The 24,010-nt window shown below is 39.6% G+C and overlaps 1 long non-coding RNA gene across 3 annotated transcripts; it reads left to right on the top strand.

Moving 5' to 3' along the window:
- The first annotated feature begins 94 nt into the window (after positions 1-94).
- Positions 95-14,859, top strand: LOC128263932 (uncharacterized). 3 transcript variants are annotated; one of them, XR_008268583.1, is made up of 3 exons: positions 108-469; positions 544-705; positions 11,577-11,769. It is a non-coding gene; the product is annotated as an uncharacterized LOC128263932 (long non-coding RNA). The 3 variants fall into 3 exon arrangements; XR_008268582.1 differs by lacking the exon at positions 544-705 and adding an exon at positions 14,502-14,859 and having other exon boundaries at positions 113-469; positions 11,577-11,716; XR_008268581.1 differs by lacking the exon at positions 544-705 and having other exon boundaries at positions 95-469.
- The last annotated feature ends 9,151 nt before the right edge of the window (positions 14,860-24,010 follow it).

Here is a 24,010-nt window from a genome sequence, read left to right as displayed (position 1 = left end):
ATACCGGTTGGTTATTCAAATGATTTTTTTTATAGTCAATTATAATTTGGTATGAGTTTGTTGGTTCGTGCTTAAAGAAATGGTAAATGTCGTGGAATATTTTCAGTGTTGGGTAGTGCTGTCTTGCAGATTTGTTTTAAAATAGCTGAATATGATGTGCGATGCGTTATCGAAATCGTTGCATCTGTCACATCTGTTATTGCTTATTACGTGCATTTTGTTTAAAGTATAATTGTCAAAAGCGTTACCGCTCATAAATCTGTTTATGATTTTTAGCGTTGTTGGCAAGAGTACGCGGTACCCCCGCTGTTTGTCACTAGCGAAGTCGGGGTACTTCTTGTCCAAGTCCTCCGGAATTAATCTCTGTATTTAAGATGTGGCTACACATCTACAGTGAAGGTACCGTGTGGAGGAGCATTTTTGGCAGCCAAGTCCACGAAATCGTTTTGGGGTATGCCAGTGTGTCTTGGTATGTAATGAATTTCAACAGCCACCAATTGAAGATGATTGGCAATTTTCTTTCTTATGTTGGAAATGATGTAGTTTTCGTGACTGGACTTAAGAATTGCAATTGCGCTTTTTCTGCTATCAGTCAAGAAGGCTACACGAGTTATGCCCACCGAAACGACATGTTTGAGGGCCTTATCAATCGCTAGCAGTTCGGCCGATAGAGACGACAAAATCTTGTTCAAAAGGAAACTGGCTGTAAATATTGAGCTATTTATTAAAAACGCTGCGATTGAATACCTATCTGTTACTGACCTGTCTGTGAAAATGATATCAAAGTCCCTATTCCTAAGAGATACCATTTTTTCATTAAATACTTGTAAGATACAAGATGTATTCAAATCACATTTGTTTTTGGCTATTCCCTTAAAGAAATCTAGGTCTACCCTAATTTTACTATTATGTTCAGGTAATGGATTACAGATTTTAACTTGATCTGGGATATGTTTAAAGTCTTTATACGACTTGACATAACTAGTATTAATTTCACTGTTGGATACAAGTGTATCCTTGGCTGGCAACTCGTAAGCAATAACTTTGACCAGTTCTTTTGCCGTTTAAAAACCATTTCTGTACTCGGGCGGAAGCTCCGCCGCCATAAGATCGGTATCGGTGGACACTTTATTAGGCCGAGTACGCATCTAAGACTAAAATTTTTTTGTACTTTTATTTTGTCCATGGCGGTTTTTGACATTTTGGTAAATGAAGAACATTCATATTCTAGCCTACTTTTGGCAAAACACATTGTAAAGAAGAAAACCTTTCCTAACATTTACCCCGAAAGTGCATCCAAGTAGCAATTATAAAAATGCACATATTTAGTTTGCTGATGATATTGCCTGTTCAATGTGTGCGCATGGAGAATTTTTGGAATTCGTCCTAGATATTTGATTTGCACTACATCTCTAATTCTCTAAAAAGACTTAGCTGGATTAAAGGACTAATATAGCTCGCTACACTCTATTTCAAACTCTGTTGTTTTTCGTTATTCAAACTGTGAAGATCTGCAGTGTAGAGATTAAACAAAGTGCAGCTAAGGCAACTACCTTGGCAGACTCCTCTATCAACTTCTAGGCGGCTTTACTCCTTGACAAGAACTATCTTCCTAAGGAAGTCGGTTAACAAGACAACATGTAGTTGATTGAAGCTAAGATTTTGGAGTTGTATCTCTAAGATTTCTATATCGACACAGTAGAAGATTTTAGCAGATCTTAACGTGCTTCCACTACCTGAAATCTGCGTTTTCTTAATGCATAATTCGGCAGCCAGCCTTTTTTGTGAGATGTGGTGTTCTATCTTAAGTTTAATAAGACCCTCTGGTATATTAAAAAGTACGCTTAGCAAGCAAATTGACCTATTATGTCAACCAAAATGGACACAAAATTTATTTAGCGGCAGACCCCCGGGGCTTTCAGCAGCAGGCCCCGGGGCTTCGTGTGCATTTGGGCTTTTTTGGTTTTTTCATTCTTATTCTCATTTTTTGAAGAAGATTGTCCTGCGCTTGAATTGGTCTTCGTATGAATGCGTGATCATGCATTGTCATACACGGGAGCATGAGTGCGTTTATTTTATTATAACACGCTTCCACAATGTGTTCTTTCACGTTTCCTTTGCATGCGAAAAACGCATTCCAGATCCCTGAAAGCTCTCTTTTCTTTTTGTTCGAGACGGAACAAGAAGCAAGCCTTCTTTTAGAACCGATCTAAGAACAAATCTTTCCATTTTTACTTTACGAAGGAAGCATTCTACAGCGCACTGTTAGAATGAACTAAGAAACGTTCCTTGGGAACCTTTCTGGACTGCTTCCAAAGCAGCAATGCTTGACCCCTTCCACAAGAACACATTTAGAATGATTCCAATAGCCATATCGAATGTCGGCGCAGGGGTGATTTTATACTGAAAAATACTGAGTTGTTTGTATGGTCACCCCAAATTTTAAACGGCCGTTGACCCGGCAAATTTGAAACACGAGAGCTGGAGTTCGGGAAGGCGATAGGAGAAGAGGAGAGCCCATAACGAAAGTCACGGTCAAGGCGTTAAGGCTGCTGCTCTCCCCTCGCCAAGTAAAGTTTTTTTTGTGGTGCACGTGCGAATTACATAATCCCGGTACCTTGGTGCGACAGAATTTTTTTTGAGCTGCAGCAGCGCGCCAGTGTCCACAGGCAACAACAACTTGAAGTAAAGGAAAGCAGGACTGGGAAGCCTGAAGCGGCGAACAAACTTGGTAAGTGATCGGTGTTCGCGAGTGAGGCCATGCTTATGGGCTTTTCATTCCAGAGCCGATCAGACCCAGTTACCAGTTTAAAAAAAAAATCAGCCAGGTCATCCAAGTTGGCCTGGCGATTTTCTTTTTGTGAGGCCTGGAAAAGAAAGACGGCCAGAGATTTTTTTGAAGAAAATTATTACGGCGTGGAGGACCGGCACGCTTACCAAGAGGCGGCAACGGGAGCCAGTCGGCTTCAGTCAGATTTTTTTTATTATTGTTATTAGATTTTTAGAATAATGAATTATTTTATCGTGTAGTGTTTGTTGTAAATTCGTGTCATTTACATCTTTTTTTGGTTATTTTTTTTTATTTACACAGAAGCCATAATATCACTAACGGCAAATATAAAAATCCGCATTTTTTAAATGATAATAATTTTAGATTTTAATTGTACCAATATCTTGGATTATAACAAATTGTTGAAAGACAGTTAATATATATATTTGTTCCATTTACGTTTACAAAAATTTAAAAAGTATTTTATTATTTATTACTTGTTTAAAGACAATTAAAAGCAATCGTCGGTAGGGTATGCAGGCACCAACCGCTCGCAAAACATCCACAAGAGCTGATTTAGTTTGAAGTTTTCTCAACCACCGAAAAGCAGTCGGTGTTTCAAGTGACACGACTGCGATATGCCCTGTTCCCATCTCAGTGGACTGAATTCTATAAATTCGAATACATACATATATGTAAAACATTTAACTGCTACCAGTTATTTGAATTTGTAAACAAAAATAAAATATTAAAAAATATATTACAACATAAAATATTCATATTTATATCATAACCCAATAGTTAATACGCCCATATTCTTAGGGTACCAAGTTTGAAAAGTGGCAAAAGACAAAATATTCTTGATGCGCCGAAATGAAATAAACGCACACATGCTCCCGTGTATGAGAATGCATGATCACGCATACATACAAAGACGAATTCAAGCGCAGGGCACCCTTCTTCAAAAAGCGCCTCTCTGCGACTGATCGACTGAACTCGTGCAATGAGTGCGCGAGCATAAAAATGAGAATAAGAATGAGAGAGCAAAAAACCCGAACGCACACGAAGTGCATGGACCTGCTGCTGTGAGCACGGGGGACCTTCCGCTGTCCGTTTTTTTGTGTCCAAATGCGTTGTATGAAATGACCAGTCTATATGTTGTATGGTTGGTGATAATATCTACATCTTCTTCAAATATTTTTCTTATTTACATTTTGAAGCAGCGAATGAAAGAAACACGTGTACTTGTAGGTTAAAGAATAAATGCTCTTTTAATTATCTAAGTATATTTTGACGGTTGATACATAACTCGCGTGATCTGCGGCTTGAAGCTGACTGACTTATGAAAAGGGGTAGAGTCGCGCTTATCTACACTTCTTTAGGTTATAAATGAGGGAAGAGAGATAAGCCGTTACTTTTAAGCTTTTACATATGATTCTCATCTCTTTATGATATTGGGCATATAGAACTGATCATATCGTTTACATTTGTTGCTTTGATTTTCCCCATTGTAATTCGCGTTGAACTGGCTCAGAAAATTGACAGCAAACGTAATGTCTGGGCGGGTGGAAACTGAAAGAAACATTAAAGCCCGATTAAGTTTTGATAAGGATATTTCTTCATTTCCGCTTCATCAGCTACGTCGGGGCGTTTGAGGTTGCTCTTCGCTTCAATGGGGGTCAACGCTACTTTGCATTCCGACATCTCGAATCTGCTTAAGATTTTGTTTATATACTGCTCCTGCGAGATAAATATCCAGTTCTCCTTCACGTTTTGCAGGAACTCCATACCTAGGCAGGTATTAACAGAGCCTATATCCTTCATTTCGAACGCTTCCGTAAGATTTGATTTGGTTTCGTCTATCCATGCGGCATGGTTTGAGGCAAGAAGAAGGTCGTCGACGTAAATGGTTACCAGTAATATCTTCTCTCCTCGCCGTTTCACGAATAAGCATGGATCTTCCTTGGTCGCTATCAGTCCGCTGTCTACCAACTTCGCAGTTAGCTTTTGATACCATCTTAGCCCGGATTGTCGTAGTCCATATAACGGCTTTCGAAGCGCACATACAGGCTTCTGATATCTGCTCATGCTGTGTATCCAGTTTTTCGCTGTTTCGGTGGAATTTCGATCTAGAGATCTTCCGTGTGATCCAATAGGCGCACCAGTTGCCATACTGGTGACAAAATCGCGAAATCCCTCCGGAATTTCCATAAAGATTTTCTCCTCGAGCTCTCCATTTAAGTAAGCTGTCACAACATCCATTTGGTGAACTTCCATACACGCTTCCACGGATAATGCCATGAGGAGTCGGATCGTACTGAATCGAACTACGGGTGAGTATGTTTCATGGAAATCCTCACCCGGTCTCTGTGTGTAACCTTTAGCCACCAAACGCACCTTTTTCTTGATCTCATCGCCTCCAGTGTCCTTTGTGCGAAAAACCATTCTGTTGCCAATCGTCTTTCGGTCATCTGGTTTCTCCACGATGTCCCATGTCTTATTTTTTAGATGCGCCATAAATTCGTCTTCGATCGCCTTTATCCATTTATCGGCATCGTCAGAGCTTTTCGCTTCGGCGATATTTACAGGATCGTCAAATAGTGCGTTGGCTATTTCACACTCTTCGTAAGGCTCATCGCTTTGTAGTTCCTCGCTCTCCGCGTCGTCTTCATTGCTGTGTTCTACATTCGGTTGTTGATAAATTTTCCGTGGCCTGCCACGGAATCCACTTCGAAGTGTTTTCGGACGCCCTCTGCCACGGCGTTGCGCCGAAATAGTGGGTTCTTGTGGAGAGTCCACCGACGGATCCGCTTCAAGATCAACTTGTTTAATTTTCGTGCCCGTCATCTCAATGCTAATCTCTTCTGAGTTGGGCTCCGTATAAAATTCCTCAAAATGGGTACTGAAGCCTGGAAGACTCAGAAATTTTACGTCATTAGAAATTATTACTTTTCGCCTTTCCGGGACATAAAGTCGATATGCCTTTGAAGTAGCTGCATATCCTACCAATATGCATTCAACCGATCTGGGATCAAATTTTCCCTTGTTGATGCCTTTTTCGAGCGCAAATGCCTTGGTGCCGAATGCTCTCAGGTGTGCCACTGTCGCGATTTTCTTCGTCCAGTACGTATAGGGAATACCTCCTGACAAGCCTGCTGCTGGACATCGGTTGCGTATGTAGCACGCTGTGTTCACGGCTTCAGCCCAAAAAATAGCAGGTGCTCCTGCTTGCCTCATCATGCATCTGGCCATCTCGACTAGCGTCCTGTTTTGCCTTTCTGCTAGCCCGTTTTGTTGGGGGGTATATGGTGCACTTAGTCTTCGTTTAATCCCGTTCCATGCTAGGTAGGCGTCAAATTCCCGGTTACAGTATTCCGTTCCGTTGTCAGATTGTAGCGTCTTTATTTTCTTTCCAGTGAAATTTTCAGCGGCGGCCTTATAATCGACGAAAGCTTTCAATACGTCAGATTTCTGTTTAATAAATGTAACTTCGCAATATCTAGAGTAATCGTCAATAAATGTTACGTAATACTTGCATCCGCCCATAGATTCTTTTCGCATGGGCCCGCACACATCGCTGTGTACGATTTCCAGTAGTTCAGTTGTTCTGCTTCCAGGGGAACTTTTGTACGAATTCGCCACTTGTTTTTCGCTCACACAGATTTCGCAATCCGACATTTTTTCGTTTTCTTTTATATTCATTCCGTGCACTTTGCCTTCATTTGCCATGTTCTTTAGATCTCGTTCGTTCAAGTGTCCCATTCGATAATGCCATCCGTTGATATTGCTCAAGTGGATTTTCTCGATGTTATTTGATTGATGTTCTAAGCTGTCCAAATAATACAGATTTCCGCGTCTTTGTGCGCGTAACCAAATTTCGTTGTTACCTTTCATGATTAGAGCCTCGTCTTTCCTGAAGTGTACCTCGTATCCCTTATCCGTAATCTTTGATATTGACAGCAAGCTCTGCCTGAGGTCGGGAACGTAATGCACGTCTGTGAGAGTAATATTTTTCTTCTCTCCTTTGTCGTCGACTGCGATTTTTATTTCACCAACACCACTTATAGTTGTTGTCTCGTCGTTGGCCAAATGTAAAGTTTTCTTTATTTCTTTTATATTTGCAAATAGTTTCGTGTTTGAGCTCATGTGCGAGGTACAGCCGCTGTCTAAGCACCAAGCGCCAGCTTTATTCGCTCAGAAATTTGCCTGGCATGCGAATGTTGATTCCTCTGCTCTCTTTGCTTTCTCTCTATGATCGGACTCTTCGCCCTTTCCATTCGTTTTATTCCAGCAGTTTTTGGATATGTGCCCGACTCTGTTACAGTTAAGACATTTTCTAGTCTCTTTGTTTCTAGTTTGCTTTCCATTCCTGTCCTTTCGACGTTTCGCGAACATTGCATTTTGTTCATCTGGCACGTGCCTATTTTTTCTGGCTTCGGCCTCCTCTAATATTTTTACTCTTAAGAATTCTGGGTGTGGTAAGTCATCCCTTGCTTCCATCGCGCATCTAAACGTTTCGAAGGTGTCTGGCAGACTGTAGAGTAAAATAATGGCCAATAAGTCGTCTCCGATTGCTACGCCGATTTCCCTTAATTTCTTTACGGCTTCAAATGTTTCGTTTATGTGCTCTCGTATATTGCCGCCTTCACACAGGCGCGATAATATTAGCTTCTTTAGAAGAGCTGCTTTTCGCACTGGTCCTCTCGTCATAAAAATTTCCTGCAGTTTCATCCAACAGCGTTTAGCTGTATTGCATCCCTCGATCAAAGCCAATTCTGAGGGGCTGACCGATAGTAAGATATCTGCACGCGCTTTTTCGTCGTACGTTTTCCATACGGCGGAGTCAGCAGCCGATGTGCTTCCACTTCCACTGGGGCACTCCTTCGTACCGTCCACATATTGCCACAGGTCGTTTTTCACGAGCACTGCCCGCATTTGAACTTTCCACGTGTCATAGTTATCCGCACAAAGCGGCTCAATTTTTATAAACGCGCCGGACATTTTTCGCGACCAAATCTAACTATGACGGCCTACAGGTGAAGTGAGCGTGGGGATTTGAGCCCGGAGTAATATAAATTCAGTTTTTCTTTGCGTATATAAATATACTTTTTGTTTACTCCCTGGTAAAGAAAGAATAAACAACCTTAAGAGCTTTTACGGTAGGTCAGGGTCGAGGAGTATATAAATTTTGGGAAACCCGAGAACGTGCACTGGGGTCCACAAAAAAGGGTAATACATATGTTGTAAAAAACCAGTAAATAAGAATTATTAAAGGAAAAAAAGAAAGATGAACATGGAGTGAAGAATAATTAATGGGAGAGGGTGGGATATTAGTAAAAGGGGTACATAATGGTGCACAAAAAAAAAGATACAAGAAAGGAAGCAAACTTCGGCAGGCCGAAGTTCATATACCCTTGCAGCTATAGCAAGAATTAAATATTTTTGAAAACATTAAAATTATGACTTACTTGCGTATATGTTTAAAATAATTTGCAGCTCAATTATAAGATAGTTATTTTATATATTTTTATTATTTCTTTGGGAGCTGTATTATATAGTCGTCCGATTTTGTTGTAACTTAAACCGTAATTCTAAAATATTTAACCATTATTATATGTCGAAGAACTAAAAAAAAAATTAAAAAACAGCAAAGCTATATTTTTTTTTTGGTATTTTTTTACCGATTGTTCCTATGGGAGCTATATGATATACTCGTCCGATTTTGATGAAATTTAAACCGTAATTCTATATTATTTAACCATTACTATATGTCGAAGAACTAAAAAAAAAATAAAAAAACAGCAAAGTTATAATTTTTTTTTTTCCGATTGTTCCTATGGGAACTATATGATATAGTCGTCCGATTTTGATGAAATTTAAACCGTAATTCTATATTATTTAGCCATTACTATATGTCGAAGAACTAAAAAAAAGTTAAAAAACAGCAAAGTTATAATTTTTTTTTATTTATTTTTTCGATTGTTTCTATGGGAGCTATATGCTATAGTCGTCCGATCTGCCTCGTTCCGACTTATACCGACCACCTGCAATAGAAAGACAACTTTTGGGAAAGTTTCATGCAGATAGCTTTAAAACTGAGAGACTAGTTTGCGTAGAAACGGACGGACAGACGGACAGACTGACAGACGGACATGGCTAGATCGACTCGCCTAGTGATACTGATCAAGAATATATATACTTTATAGGGTCGGAAATGTCTCCTTCACTGCGTTGCAAACTTCTGACTGAAATTATAATACCCTCTGCAAGGGTATAAAAAGGAATAAATAAAGGTAAACAAATGTATTTGGGGCAGCTGCAAGTATGTTGCTCAAGGCAGTCTGCATGGTCGGGAGGTCGAGCAGGTGACCTCCAGTTCAGCAGGAGGAACCCAAAGAGTTGCCAAATGTGTGTAGGTTTAAAAGGACTATTATTTGTGTATTTTTTTTTGTTTGTTTGCAATTGACATTTAAATTCAAAAATGACGGTGCAGCATAGAGTGTTGCGAAACGTAGGACATGAGAGTCCAACGTTTTCTGTTATTGTGTGAGAGGGCAGGGTTAGGGGAACCACGGCCCTGGAAAATCGAGCTAGCTGGGGCAGCCCGACTCACGCAGGACCACCCAGGTCCATAACAAGAATGCAAATATTATCGTTTCCAAAAAAGCTATGGGAAACGTTCTATTTTTTAATTTCAATATTTATATCTTTAATTTTTTTATATAAACATTTGCTTTTAAATTTATTGTTTTACTCCGGTTCGTTTACTTCCTCTCTCATCTTTTTAGCTATACTTTAAGCCTTATAAGTTTTATTCTTAGCCCTAGTGAAGGCCAGTCGAAGCTCTTTCATGTGGTCGGTGAAGCGGAAGCCGTCCCTCCTGTGTGACTCTGAAAATATAATAATTACAAAATTATAATGCTTGTCATTTAACACACTATGTACAGTGACGAACTTAGTAATTGACAGTTGACTTGACTGACTTTAACAACGCTTTTCTGCACTAAAAACTAAGATATTTAATCAAATTCATATAAGTCGATAAATTTACAACAAAACCAACTATACTTCACTCTTATATAACATTTCTAGTAATTATAAAAATTAAAATTATAAAAAAACACCTGATTTAACAAAAAATGACAAAAATAAACATAAAGAATCGTTTTAAAATAAAAATTAGTATTTTGTGGCTAAGCGCTTATGCTTAATGACTGCCTCCAAGCGCCTGGGCATCGAGGAAACTAAGTTTTGGGTAGTTTCTGAACCAGTATTGTGCCACTCCTCCACCAGTGCCACCTTCAGCTGGGCCTTTTTTGATATAGCCCGTTTTTTAACACTTCGATCCAATTCTGCCCACAAATGCTCGATTGGGTTTAGATCTGGAGTTTGGGGCGGATTCGGCAAAGTATGTTTTACATGATGTGCGAGCCACATACGGACATATAAGCCGTATGCTTTGGGTCATAGTCGTGTTGAAAAGTGAATGTGGCTGGTAAGTTCAACTTTTCGTCCTTTTTTTTAGATTTCTGTTAAGGATATCTAAATAATATTTTTTGTCCATGATTCCTTCTATAAATACAAGTTCGCCGACACCAGCGGCTAAACGCTTCTGCTGGTTGACTTTGGAAATACATAAGTGGTTTTTTTCTATCAACGCGGCTTTTTTTTAGATAGCTTCGTGCAGTGTCCTCCGAACCGCAATAGGGTAAATATCTTTTCCGAATTCATTTTTAAATTCAGCTGCCCGTTCCCGGTCAGTCAAAGCTTTGGGTCGATCAGTTTGCTTAGCACTCTCCAATGATGAGGCTCCTTTAAAACGCTGGACAATGCTTCCAATGGTAAAACGTCTTCTATCCATCATTTCCCCAATCTCAGCATATGATTTGCCTTGCCCGACTATGCAAATGCCTGAATATGCAAATATAAAATTATTTTCCGTTGAGATTTAGTGGTTTCCTTTTGTTTGCCGCACATTTTGATAAAATTTGATAATTTTGTTTAAGAATAAGACACTGCGTGGTTTTTAGCTTGAAAATGTTTAGCCACGCAATTCCGAAATTAAGTTAAATTGAAGAAAAATGTAGCCATATCGATGAAATTTCTACAAAATAGTTCACTATTACCTAATTGTGCCCATTATTGTTCAAAGAAAATCAGGTGTATTTTTCATACCTGTAATTTTAATAATTACTAGAAATGAGATATAAGAATAAAGTAAATTTGGTTTTGTTGTCAATTTATCGATATACATGAATAAAATTTGTTTTAAATTTATATCTTAGTTTTTAGCGGAGAAAAGCTATGTTAAAGTCAGACATGGCAACTGTGCCTATAACTAAGTTCGTCAATGTATTGATAAATGACATTTTTGTTTTTACTCAAAAGTGTAAAGCACTAAAAAGTTAAAGAATTTGACAATTGATTGAACAAAAATTAAACGTTATCGCAAAGAAGGAAATATGTAATTTAATTAAAATGTGATTGTAAGTTTGCAAAACCCTTACAGAATAATGTCACATTTAACTGAATGTAGGACGCAAAACCTTCCTTGTCCCTAGTACCCGTAGCTTAGCTCCATTATTAAACTGGGACTTAATACCTTACTAATATTCCTTGGCAAATTGTCCTCCAAAAGAGTTTTGAATATTGCAATCTGAAAAATAAAGATGTAGATGTATGTTCACCCTAGGCAGATCGAAAAGAAAGAGAGAAAAACGTGAGCACACATATAAACGAAACGAGTTCACAAAATTTAAATTTATGAAATATATATATTTTATAATTTTATTTGTTTGATTAACAGCTGTTACGGACCTGGTTTTTCGATGGGGCAAGGCCGGCTAGCCAGTCGATCTCATGGTGGGGTTCTTCCCAGCCCTCAGTCCGCACAACAGCCCAGCTGATCGGCCATCTCAGTCCGACGAAATCATAACAAGACAAAATGTAAACAAAATAAAATGTAAACAAAAATAAAATAAATAATGTTACAAATTGGACGTTACTGGAAACTTTACTTGCGCTGAACAAATTGAAGTTTAGTGTTTATAATTTTATTATTATTAACTATAAACATTCATCTTCACTCCTTGCATTAAATATCTTCAGTTAATTTAATTTCATTTTATTTGCATCCCATTGCTACAGCTGCGATGCCAAATTCATACGGAAAACACTTCCTTTTAACTGATTTAAATTTTTGTCACACGATTGTTGACCCACATACGAAAATATAAATATTGATTAATTCATAAATATATATATTTGGAGCTCCAACCAGGGGTTAAATATTGAGATCTTTTAATCTCGGTATTTCTAAAGTTATTTATATGAGATTTTTTTTCTCTACATTCGCATATAGTTGTGTATGTGATTTCCTTTACTCGATATTTTACATCTCAACTGTTGCGAGACCTCCGCAAATTTACATAAGGTTTTGTTTTGTTTATGTAAATGTATATTCTTGTCTTTGCTTCCTCAAATTTTAATTATTTCAAATTTTAATTTTACTTATAGGTACTGCTTATAATATTTAGAAATGGTATATATAGATATATGTTAATAAAAAATTTACAATATATGCATATGGGATCGATATGTTTACTTTGATTTATTGATTAATAGTTAACAATGAACTGCTAACTTACACATATATGCTAAAAATAAATATAACTTAAAACTAACTAAATATTATATGATTCAAGAAAAGCATAAATGTTAGATGATAACCGATCAATAGAATTTTCCAAAGATATTGCAGGGTATACTGCATTATAATTGGAACAAAGCACCCGAAAGGGCTCTTGAAGGGCAAAGTTGGATCTACAAATTGGCAAGTGAATAGGTGAAAAGTACGAGTAAATCTTGAGGGAACAGCGATGTTAATATAGCTTAGGAGGAGGCCAGAATTTACCTCACCTATGAGATGTTTTAAAGACTTTAGATCAATTAACATTAACCTTGAAGAGTAAGGTGGCAAACGCCTCACCGGGTCCCAATTCAGCTGTCGGAGAGCAAATAATAAAAATTGCTTTTGGACTGACTCGATTAATTTTTGTTGATCAATGTATTGAGGGCTCCAAACACATGAGCAGTATTCCAAAATGGGGCGAACCATGGAAATGTAAAGAGTCTTTGTTGTATACGGGTCGTCAAACTCCTTGGCCCAACGTTTTATGAAGGCTAAAACACCCTTAGCTTTACCAATGATGACAGAAATATGTTTTTTGAAACATAACTTGCTATCAAATAGGACACCTAGATCAGTTACTTGCGTAATACGTTCTAAAGTAGAGTTTCCAAGATGGATATCTAAGGATATCTAAATAATATTTTTTGTCCATGATTCCTTCTATAAATACAAGTTCGCCGACACCAGCGGCTAAACGCTTCTGCTGGTTGACTTTGGAAATACATAAGTGGTTTTTTTCTATCAACGCGGCTTTTTTTTAGATAGCTTCGTGCAGTGTCCTCCGAACCGCAATAGGGTAAATATCTTTTCCGAATTCATTTTTAAATTCAGCTGCCCGTTCCCGGTCAGTCAAAGCTTTGGGTCGATCAGTGTGCTTAGCACTCTCCAATGATGAGGCTCCTTTAAAACGCTGGACAATGCTTCCAATGGTAAAACGTCTTCTATCCATCATTTCCCCAATCTCAGCATATGATTTGCCTTGCCCGACTATGCAAATGCCTGAATATGCAAATATAAAATTATTTTCCGTTGAGATTTAGTGGTTTCCTTTTGTTTGCCGCACATTTTGATAAAATTTGATAATTTTGTTTAAGAATAAGACACTGCGTGGTTTTTAGCTTGAAAATGTTTAGCCACGCAATTCCGAAATTAAGTTAAATTGAAGAAAAATGTAGCCATATCGATGAAATTTCTACAAAATAGTTCACTATTACCTAATTGTGCCCATTATTGTTCAAAGAAAATCAGGTGTATTTTTCATACCTGTAATTTTAATAATTACTAGAAATGAGATATAAGAATAAAGTAAATTTGGTTTTGTTGTCAATTTATCGATATACATGAATAAAATTTGTTTTAAATTTATATCTTAGTTTTTAGCGGAGAAAAGCTATGTTAAAGTCAGACATGGCAACTGTGCCTATAACTAAGTTCGTCAATGTATTGATAAATGACATTTTTGTTTTTACTCAAAAGTGTAAAGCACTAAAAAGTTAAAGAATTTGACAATTGATTGAACAAAAATTAAACGTTATCGCAAAGAAGGAAATATGTAATTTCATTAAAATGTGATTGTAAGTTTGCAAAACCCTTACAGAATAATGTCACATTTAACTGAATGTAGGACGCAAAACCTTCCTTGTCCCTAGTACCCGTAGCTTAGCTCCATTATTAAACTGGGACTTAATACCTTACTAATATTCCTTGGCAAATTGTCCTCCAAAAGAGTTTTGAATATTGCAATCTGAAAAATAAAGATGTAGATGTATGTTCACCCTAGGCAGATCGAAAAGAAAGAGAGAAAAACGTGAGCACACATATAAACGAAACGAGTTCACAAAATTTAAATTTATGAAATATATATATATATATTACCTTCTGTTTTTAAATAGTTTTTCTGGAATTAAACGAAAATAATATTTAAAACGCATTAATTTAATTAACACAATTTATGAATATGTATTTATTATAAAATAAAACTCAAATCTTATTGCAGTGTACGCTCAAAAAAAAAAAAAATTTTATTTGTTTGATTAACAGCTGTTACGGACCTGGTTTTTCGATGGGGCAAGGCCGGCTAGCCAGTCGATCTCATGGTGGGGTTCTTCCCAGCCCTCAGTCCGCACAATAGCCCAGCTGATCGGCCATCTCAGTCCGACGAAATCATAACAAGACAAAATGTAAACAAAATAAAATGTAAACAAAAATAAAATAAATAATGTTACAAATTGGACGTTACTGGAAACTTTACTTGCGCTGAACAAATTGGAGTTTAGTGTTTATAATTTTATTATTATTAACTATAAACATTCATCTTCACTCCTTGCATTAAATATCTTCAGTTAATTTAATTTCATTTTATTTGCATCCCATTGCTACAGCTGCGATGCCAAATTCATACGGAAAACACTTCCTTTTAACTGATTTAAATTTTTGTCACACGATTGTTGACCCACATACGAAAATATAAATATTGATTAATTCATAAATATATATATTTGGAGCTCCAACCAGGGGTTAAATATTGAGATCTTTTAATCTCGGTATTTCTAAAGTTATTTATATGAGATTTTTTTTCTCTACATTCGCATATAGTTGTGTATGTGATTTCCTTTACTCGATATTTTACATCTCAACTGTTGCGAGACCTCCGCAAATTTACATAAGGTTTTGTTTTGTTTATGTAAATGTATATTCTTGTCTTTGCTTCCTCAAATTTTAATTATTTCAAATTTTAATTTTACTTATAGGTACTGCTTATAATATTTAGAAATGGTATATATAGATATATGTTAATAAAAAATTTACAATATATGCATATGGGATCGGTATGTTTACTTTGATTTATTGATTAATAGTTAACAATGAACTGCTAACTTACACATATATGCTAAAAATAAATATAACTTAAAACTAACTAAATATTATATGATTCAAGAAAAGCATAAATGTTAGATGATAACCGATCAATAGAATTTTCCAAAGATATTGCAGGGTATACTGCATTATAATTGGAACAAAGCACCCGAAAGGGCTCTTGAAGGGCAAAGTTGGATCTACAAATTGGCAAGTGAATAGGTGAAAAGTACGAGTAAATCTTGAGGGAACAGCGATGTTAATATAGCTTAGGAGGAGGCCAGAATTTACCTCACCTATGAGATGTTTTAAAGACTTTAGATCAATTAACATTAACCTTGAAGAGTAAGGTGGCAAACGCCTCACCGGGTCCCAATTCAGCTGTCGGAGAGCAAATAATAAAAATTGCTTTTGGACTGACTCGATTAATTTTTGTTGATCAATGTATTGAGGGCTCCAAACACATGAGCAGTATTCCAAAATGGGGCGAACCATGGAAATGTAAAGAGTCTTTGTTGTATACGGGTCGTCAAACTCCTTGGCCCAACGTTTTATGAAGGCTAAAACACCCTTAGCTTTACCAATGATGACAGAAATATGTTTTTTGAAACATAACTTGCTATCAAATAGGACACCTAGATCAGTTACTTGCGTAATACGTTCTAAAGTAGAGTTTCCAAGATGGTAAGAGTGTATGTGGGCTGTAGTCCGGTAAAAGGACATACATTTGCATTTAGTGTGATTAAGAAGCAACAAATTGTTGGAACACCATATTTGTAATTGATCAATGTCCGACTGTAGGCGAAGGTATGACATTTGGTCAGAGAATGATAGGCAAATTTTTACATCGTCCGCATACATTAGAGTAGAGGCAAATGACACTACTTTTGGAAGATCATTAATAAAAAGAACGAAAAGTAGTGGCCCCAGATGACTTCCTTGGGGGACACCAGAAAAAGCATTTACGACGGAGGAAAGCTGATTATTGAAGAGAAAGATAGGCAGAAATCCAGTTAAGTAAATTAGGTGGAAAACCAAGAAGAGATAGTTTATGAAGAAGAAGGCTATGGCTTACTAAATCAAATGCCTTGCTGAAGTCAGTGAAAATAACGTCAGTTTGGCATTTATTTAGGAAACTACAGTGGATAAGAGTATAAAATTCGAGAAGATTAGTAGTGGTCGACCGTTGTTTTACAAAGCCATGCTGTGCGGGAGAGATGATGGAGGCACACATATGTTGAAGTTGACAAGTGACCAGCTGTTCAAAAAGCTTAGGTATGGCAGAAAGTTTGGCTATACCACGATAATTTTCGACATCGGACCTTGAGCCTTTTTTATGAATTGGAATAATAAAAGATTCATTCCAAATTCTCGGGAACTCTGAAGATAATAAAGATAAGTTAAATAGAAAAGTGATTGGCCAAGACAGAGCTTCGGCACAGTTTCTTAGAACACAGCTAGGGATGTTATCAGGGCCCGCGGAATAGGACGTTTCCAGCGACAGAAGTGCTTTAAGAACATCGCTAACTTCAAATCGAGCAACAAAAATATTATTGATGCAGGGCAGATCATATGGGTAGGGAGTGGAAAAGTCATAGGATTGAAGAGAGTAGGTTGACTGAAAAAAGTTTGCAAAAAGATTAGAAATGTCTAAAGATGATGATTCAGTTCGGTTGTGTAAACACATAGTTGAAGGATTCGCATTTGATTTTCTTTTAGAGTTTACAAAGGAGTAAAAACTTTTCGGATCATTACGAATGTTATCTCTACATTGAGCGATGTAGCATTCTTAACAAAGTTTAGAGGCATTAAAGAACAGGACGCGGCTCGTGACATAATTGGAAAAATCCACTGCTGAATTGGATTTTAAGTATTTTTTATACTGCCTCGATTTTTTTTTATTTTTGAGGTAAGACAAGTGCCTATTGAACCATGGGGGTTAGAAGAGACACTTACCGATACCTCGGGAACGAAAAGATTTAATGACGACTGCAATGTCAAATTAAAGGATGAAACTGCAGTTTCTATGTCATTACATGATTTTAAGAAGGACCAATCGATAGCACTCAAATGCTGGTGTAAACCAACAAAATTGGCATTGCGGAAACATTTTACGCGTAAGGCCGCCTTAGTCTGAATTTCTGCAACGATCTCAACATTCAACAATAGGGTTGGATGATAGGGGTCTTCAGGCAGAGAAAAGGGAGGGCTTCTGAGGACATTAGCTAGAGTGTCGTTATTAACAAATATTAAGTCGAGAAGTCTATCCAAATGGTTCTTTACAAAGTTTATCTGGCCCAGAGACAAGTCCGTCAGGCCGTCGATAAAGTAATGCTGGCTTTCGGCAAAAAGGAGATTAAAAATTAAAATCTCCCATTATAATCAGGCGGTCCTCATCGGCAATAGAAGAGGATACTAATTGAATGGCAGACAAGTGCATTAAATAGAGAGAAGTATCAGATCTAGGAGGAATGATATTAATTTTAACTGCAACGAATTCAATGGAAAGAGGGTTGTTTGCGCACTCAGCGCTTGTATTTAAATCACTAGTTGTAGGGCGAGAGCGGGAGCCAATAAAGCTTTCGTCTGTTCGCTCTTGCGAATTCGCCCCGTCTCTCGCCACCGTAGCATAAGTTAGGTTCTAAGAGAAATTCTTGAAATATAATTGTTAGTGATCCATCGAACATCATCGTAGCCACTCCTTTTCGTCGCGCTTTCGACATAGTTTCACAATTTTTCGCAAATTAAAATCGTCTCGAACTACTGCGTTCACAAAGTTTTCGCGTTGTTAATACAAAATAGTATTAAATTTTTCATGGTGACCCCGACGTGATCAGCAGTAGAGTTCGGGAGTTTTAATTTTTTTTGTCGGTGAAAACTATAAACAATACCAACAACAACCAATTTATTCGTGTCGGTTCGGCCAATAAATTAAATTCAATAATTTCGTCGCTGGAAATTTTCTGCCGCTCTTGAAGTTGCGCCTGACGTTTCGGCAATTTTAATCGCTCAATTTGCTGCTGCCGCCAAATGGAAGACAAAAAGGAAGTTGCAATTATCAAGTCGGCCATCCAGGTATAGAGTGCCAAAAGTTGAAAGTTAATCTGTGGCGTTTTGTCAATTGTGTTTTGGCCCATCTTTCAACTTTTTGCATTCGTGTAAAAATCGGTAGATAGTGAGCATTCTAACCAAGAAATAAAAATTTGCATGTACTAACAACCAAAATTCTACAATAAACATAACCTATTTCGAATTATATGTGAATCGCTTTGGCCAAAGAACAAGCAATAAAATACTCGTCGTCGACCCAATTAGTGCGAACTTAATTCCCCCAACTTTCGTCGTAGTGAGCACCAATTTAGGGTATAAATAAAAATAGCTGGAAAAAAAGTGCAAATTGTGAAAATTGAAGCTCTCAGAAAATTAGCGGCAATAACTTTCGCTGCAGTTTGTCCGAACATTTCCCGCGCTTTTCAGAATTTTCCCGCGCTTTTCCAATTTTCCGCGCTTTTCATAATTTTGCGCGCATTTTGGCATCAGGCTTATATATTCGTTGCCCTTAGTTATCGGTCAGTGTATCATTCTCCGTTAGCATCTGCATAGGAAGAGCCGCTAGCCGCGTACACATACACACGCACACCGACACCGCTGCCGCTATTTCGAGTTATCTTTTGTCGTTTTCGTTCTCAATCGCTGCAGCAGTGCAATTTTTGCAAAAAATTTCCCAGCCTTCAGCTACAGCCTTGAGAATCCTCATCGACACGGTCACAGCCTTGTATGACTCCTTGCTGTCTATTGGGGATGATAGACGCATTACTAATGCCATTTTAATACATCTGGTAATGAGCAAGGTCGATGCAGGAACTAAAAGAAAATGGGAAGAACAGTTAGATTATACTTCGCTTCCACTTTGGAGCGAATGTGAGGCGGCCCTCAACAGGCGATACCAACACATGGTAGCAGAAGAGGCTTCCAAGCCCAAAACTGTTCAGCAGGCCCAATCTAATCCTAAGAAGAATGGAAATAGGAGTTTTTCGTTTGTCGCTGCCAGGAACGACTCTGTTCAATGCATGTGTTGCAACTCAGCTGAACATCAGATTGGAAACTGCGCTTCCTTCGCAGCCCTGACAGTTCAGCAAAGATTCGATTTCGCTAAAAGAGCACCCTTATGCATTAACTGCTTAAGAAAGGGTCACACTGTCAAAAAATGCAAATCGAACAGATGTAGAGTGTGCAATTCCTCACATCACACTTTGCTACATATATATGCCCCAAACACAAATCTCGCGTTGCCACCTCCTTCTCAGCCCACGCTCATGCAGGAGTCTCCATCCACTTCGCATGTTTTGCATGCAAATGCATCGGATTGAGTCATTCTTGCAACTGCTGTTGTGAGCGTCCAAACAAAAAGCGGCGAGTTTGTATTAGCTCGAGCGTTGCTCGACTCTGGTTCACAATTAAACTTTGTAACCGACGAGCTCGCTCAGAGGCTCAAAATTACAAGAGAGGACGTGTGCATGAGCTTGCGAGGCATTGGTGGAACTAATGCCCAAGCCACAAAAAAAATACACACGATTGTGAAGTCGCGAGTAGGGAACAGCCAATTGTCGTCCGATTTTTGGATTATGAAAAATATTTCTGGTTATCATCTGGATCAAGCGGTGAACACCAGCGGGTGTGCCTGAAAATATTCAGTTGGCAGATCCATTCTTCTTCAAGCCCCAAAAAATAGATATGCTTATCGGCGCTGAAACATTCTTTGAACTTTTATCTATTGGCCAGATAAAGCAGGGGCCTGAATTCCCCATCCTACAAAAGACAGTTCTCGGCTGGATAGTGTCAGGCAGATGTGCCTCTGAAAATAATAAAAACGCTAAAAAAATGGTACATCTCAGCTGCCAGGAGGAAGCGTTGGAGTCAATTGACACAACCCTGCAGAAATTTTGGTCTGTGGAGGACTTGCCGCCCAAGGCTAAAGTCCATACTCCTGAGCAACAACTCTGTCAACAACACTTTGAGAAAAATACTCAAAGATTGTCGTCCGGTAGATTTTCGGTTCGTTTGCCGTTTAAATCTGACCCAAATACTCTTGGTTCGTCATACGAAGTTGCGAAACGTAGATTTTTGTCGCTAGAAAGGAAATTGTCAAAGGACCCTTCGCTGAAGAAGATGTATATTGAATTCATGGAGGAATATGTTTCACTGGGCCACATGTCTTCCACCAATGACAAAATTCCGAATACTCCGCACTATTTCATTCCGCACCAATGCGTTTTACGGCCACAAAGTACTTCAACTAAGTTGAGAGTAGTTTTCGATGCATCGAGCCGTACTTCTATAGCGTTGAATGACATCTTGATGGTAGGCCCAACTATTCAAGAGGAGCTGTACTCGACTCTGCTTCGGTTTAGATTGCAGTTTGCCCTTGCGGCCGATGTCAAAAAGATGTATCGCCAAGTGATGGTGGACGAAGCTGATCGTAACTTCCAGCTCATAGTATGGAGACGAGATCCTTCTGAGTTTTTGAAAATCTTTAAGTTGAACACCGTTGCATATGGAACTTCGCCAGCACCCTTTTTGGCGATTCGGTGTTTAATGCGGCTAGGAGAGATGGCGCAAGCCACTTATGGCAGGCTCAGACGTAACCAAGACCCTTGGCGTGGTTTGGTTACCGGTTAAAGATTACTTTCAATTTCGGTTGGATGACTCTTTCCTGGATCATCGCGCGACAAAACGAAATATTTTGTCGGTGACTGCTCGACTTTTCGACCCACTTGGCCTCTTGTGTTCTTTGGTCACAAAGGCAAAGATGTTGTTGCAGGAACTGTGGCTTCGAAAATTAGATTGGGACGAGTCGCTACCGATGCAGTTGCTCACGTCGTGGGAGACGTTTAAAGCGACGCTTCTGCAGCTGCCTAAAATTAAGGTATCGCGATTCGTCAACACAGATCCACAAGTCCCGATTCAAATACATGGTTTCGCTGACGCTTCCATGCGAGCGTATGGAGCGTGCATCTACGTTCGGACTCAAACTGCTGAAGGTTTGAAAGTGTCTTTATTGACCGCCAAATCGAAAGTAGCTCCCCTCAAGACGAAAACTTTGCCTCGCCTTGAGCTGTGTGCAGCTCACCTTTTAGCAGATCTCTATAATCGTGTCAGGCCATTGCTAAATTCTCCCATTGAGAATGTTTTCCTGTGGACAGACTCCGAGATCACTTTACACTGGATTAAAACCCATCCCTCGTCGTTGTCGGTTTTTGTTTCGAACCGGGTTGCCGAAATTCAGGAGTGGTCGGAGAAAGCAATTTGGAGACACGTTCCCACGAAAGTCAACCCAGCAGATATAGTGTCCCGAGGATGTGACGTAGAGGAGCTTACAACGTCCATTTGGTTCGGTGGGCCTTCGTTCTTGCTAGACTCAGAAAATAATTGGCCTGTAAATAAACATTTCGAACTGCCGGCTGATGTAATGTCGATGGAGCTACGCAAATCGGCAATAGCTCTCGTAGTCAGCCCAGAGCCAAATTATGTGCTTCAGAAAATAGGGTCTTTTTCGTCGCACCTGAAGCTTCTGAGAGTTTTCGTGTGGGTTTTTCGTTTTATTCAAAGGTGCAGAAAGGTGTCGAAGCCCTTTGAAAAAAGTATTTCGCCAAGAGAACTGGATTTCGCTTTTGATAAAATTGTCGAAGTTGTCCAATTTCACGAGTTCAGGGACGACATAAGTAAAATTCGGAAGAATAAACCGGTAGCAACGAATATTCAAAAGTAAAACCCTTTTCTTCAGGAAAATAAATCGGATTGGTGCTCCTCGACATTGCTACAAGTTGGGGGTCGGTTATTGAATGCTCCTATCCCGTACGAAGCCAAATTCCCGTTGTTGCTGTCTAAAAGCTCACAGTTCGTCAGATCCTATGTGTCATACCTGCAAGTTACGAACTGTCACGCTGGCCCACGAGCTCTCGTAAGTCGTCTGCGCGAGAAAATCTGGCTAGTTAATGCTCAAGAAGTCTGCCGACGAACAGTTCGGTCGTGCATGCGCTGCTTTCGCTGTAAGCCGCAACTTTTGACGCCAATTATGGGAAACTTGTCAGCAGATAGACTTCGAGCTCTCCGCCCGTTCAATATTTGTGGCGTTGATTTTTGTGGTCCCTTCAGCACAACGTATCGTATCCGTGGTAAGCCACCGTACAAGTCGTACGTGGCCTTGTTCGTCTGTTTTGCGTCCAAAGCGGTCCACTTAGAATTAGTGTCTGACCTAACCACTGATGCGTTCTTGTTGGCATTTCAAAGGTTCGTGAGTCGTCGCGGGGTTCCGGAGAAGGTGTGGTGCGACAACGCCACCAATTTCGTCGGCGCAGATGCCACATGAGAGAGTTCCGAGCCCGTCTGGAGGTGCAGGGGGGCGGTATCGAAACATTCGCATCAAAAAAAGGATGCGAGTTTGCGTTCATACCGCCCAGAGCAACGCACTTCGGCGGACTATGGGAGGCAGGTGTGAAGTCTGCAAAGCACCTGTTCCTTCGGACGGTAGGCCAAGACCTCTTGACCGCGGAGGAGCTCGGAACTCTGCTCACCAGCGTGGAGGCCGTGCTCAACTCCAGGCCCCTCGGCGCTCTAAGCAGCGACCCGAACGACGGCGAGGCCCTGACCCCCGGGCATCTGCTCATCGGCGGCCTTCTTCTGGCCCCACCATCAGCGGCGCTCCCGGACCAGATCAGCCTGACCTGCTTGCGACGATGGCGAGGTGTCTCGTCTCTCAGGCACAGGTTCTGGCAGCGATGGTCCCGGGAGTACATCTCCAGCCTCCAGCAGCGGTCCAAGTGGCACCAGGGGGAGCCCAACCTCGTCGTGGGAGCGCTCGTCGTCGTCGCAGAAGACAATCTTCCGCCCCAGCAGTGGAGGATCGGACGAGTGGTAGCGGTGCACGCCGGCGCCGATAGCAAGGTTCGCGTGGCGGACGTCAGGACGCAGGACGGCGAATATCGGCGAGCTGTCCACCGACTGGCCCTGTTGCCCATTCTGGGCTGAAGGACGTCGTCCCTTCAGAGGGGGCGGTGTTTGCGCACTCAGCGCTTGTATTTAAATCACTAGTTGTAGGGCGAGAGCGGGAGCCAATAAAACTTTCGTCTGTTCGCTCTTGCGAATTCGCCCCGTCTCTCGCCACCGTAGCATAAGTTAGGTTCTAAGAGAAATTATTGAAATATAATTGTTAGTGATCCATCGAACATCATCGTAGCCACTCCTTTTCGTCGCGCTTTCGACATAGTTTCACAATTTTTCGCAAATTAAAATCGTCTCGAACTACTGCGTTCACAAAGTTTTCGCGTTGTTAATACAAAATAGTATTAAATTTTTCATGGTGACCCCGACGTGATCAGCAGTAGAGTTCGCGAGTTTTAATTTTTTTTGTCGGTGAAAACTATAAACAATACCAACAACAACCAATTTATTCGTGTCGGTTCGGCCAATAAATTAAATTCAATAATTTCGTCGCTGGAAATTTTCTGCCGCTCTTGAAGTTGCGCCTGACGTTTCGGCAATTTTAATTGCTCAATTTGCTGCTGCCGCCAAATGGAAGACAAAAAGGAAGTTGCAATTATCAAGTCGGCCATCCAGGTATAGAGTGCCAAAAGTTGAAAGTTAATCTGTGGCGTTTTGTCAATTGTGTTTTGGCCCATCTTTCAACTTTTTGC

The sequence above is a fragment of the Drosophila gunungcola genome, unplaced genomic scaffold, assembly GCF_025200985.1.
Source record: "Drosophila gunungcola strain Sukarami unplaced genomic scaffold, Dgunungcola_SK_2 000028F, whole genome shotgun sequence".
NCBI classification, from domain to species: Eukaryota; Metazoa; Arthropoda; class Insecta; order Diptera; family Drosophilidae; genus Drosophila; species Drosophila gunungcola.
Note: the sequence above shows the minus strand (reverse complement) of the source record. Positions and strands in the feature narration are given on the sequence as shown.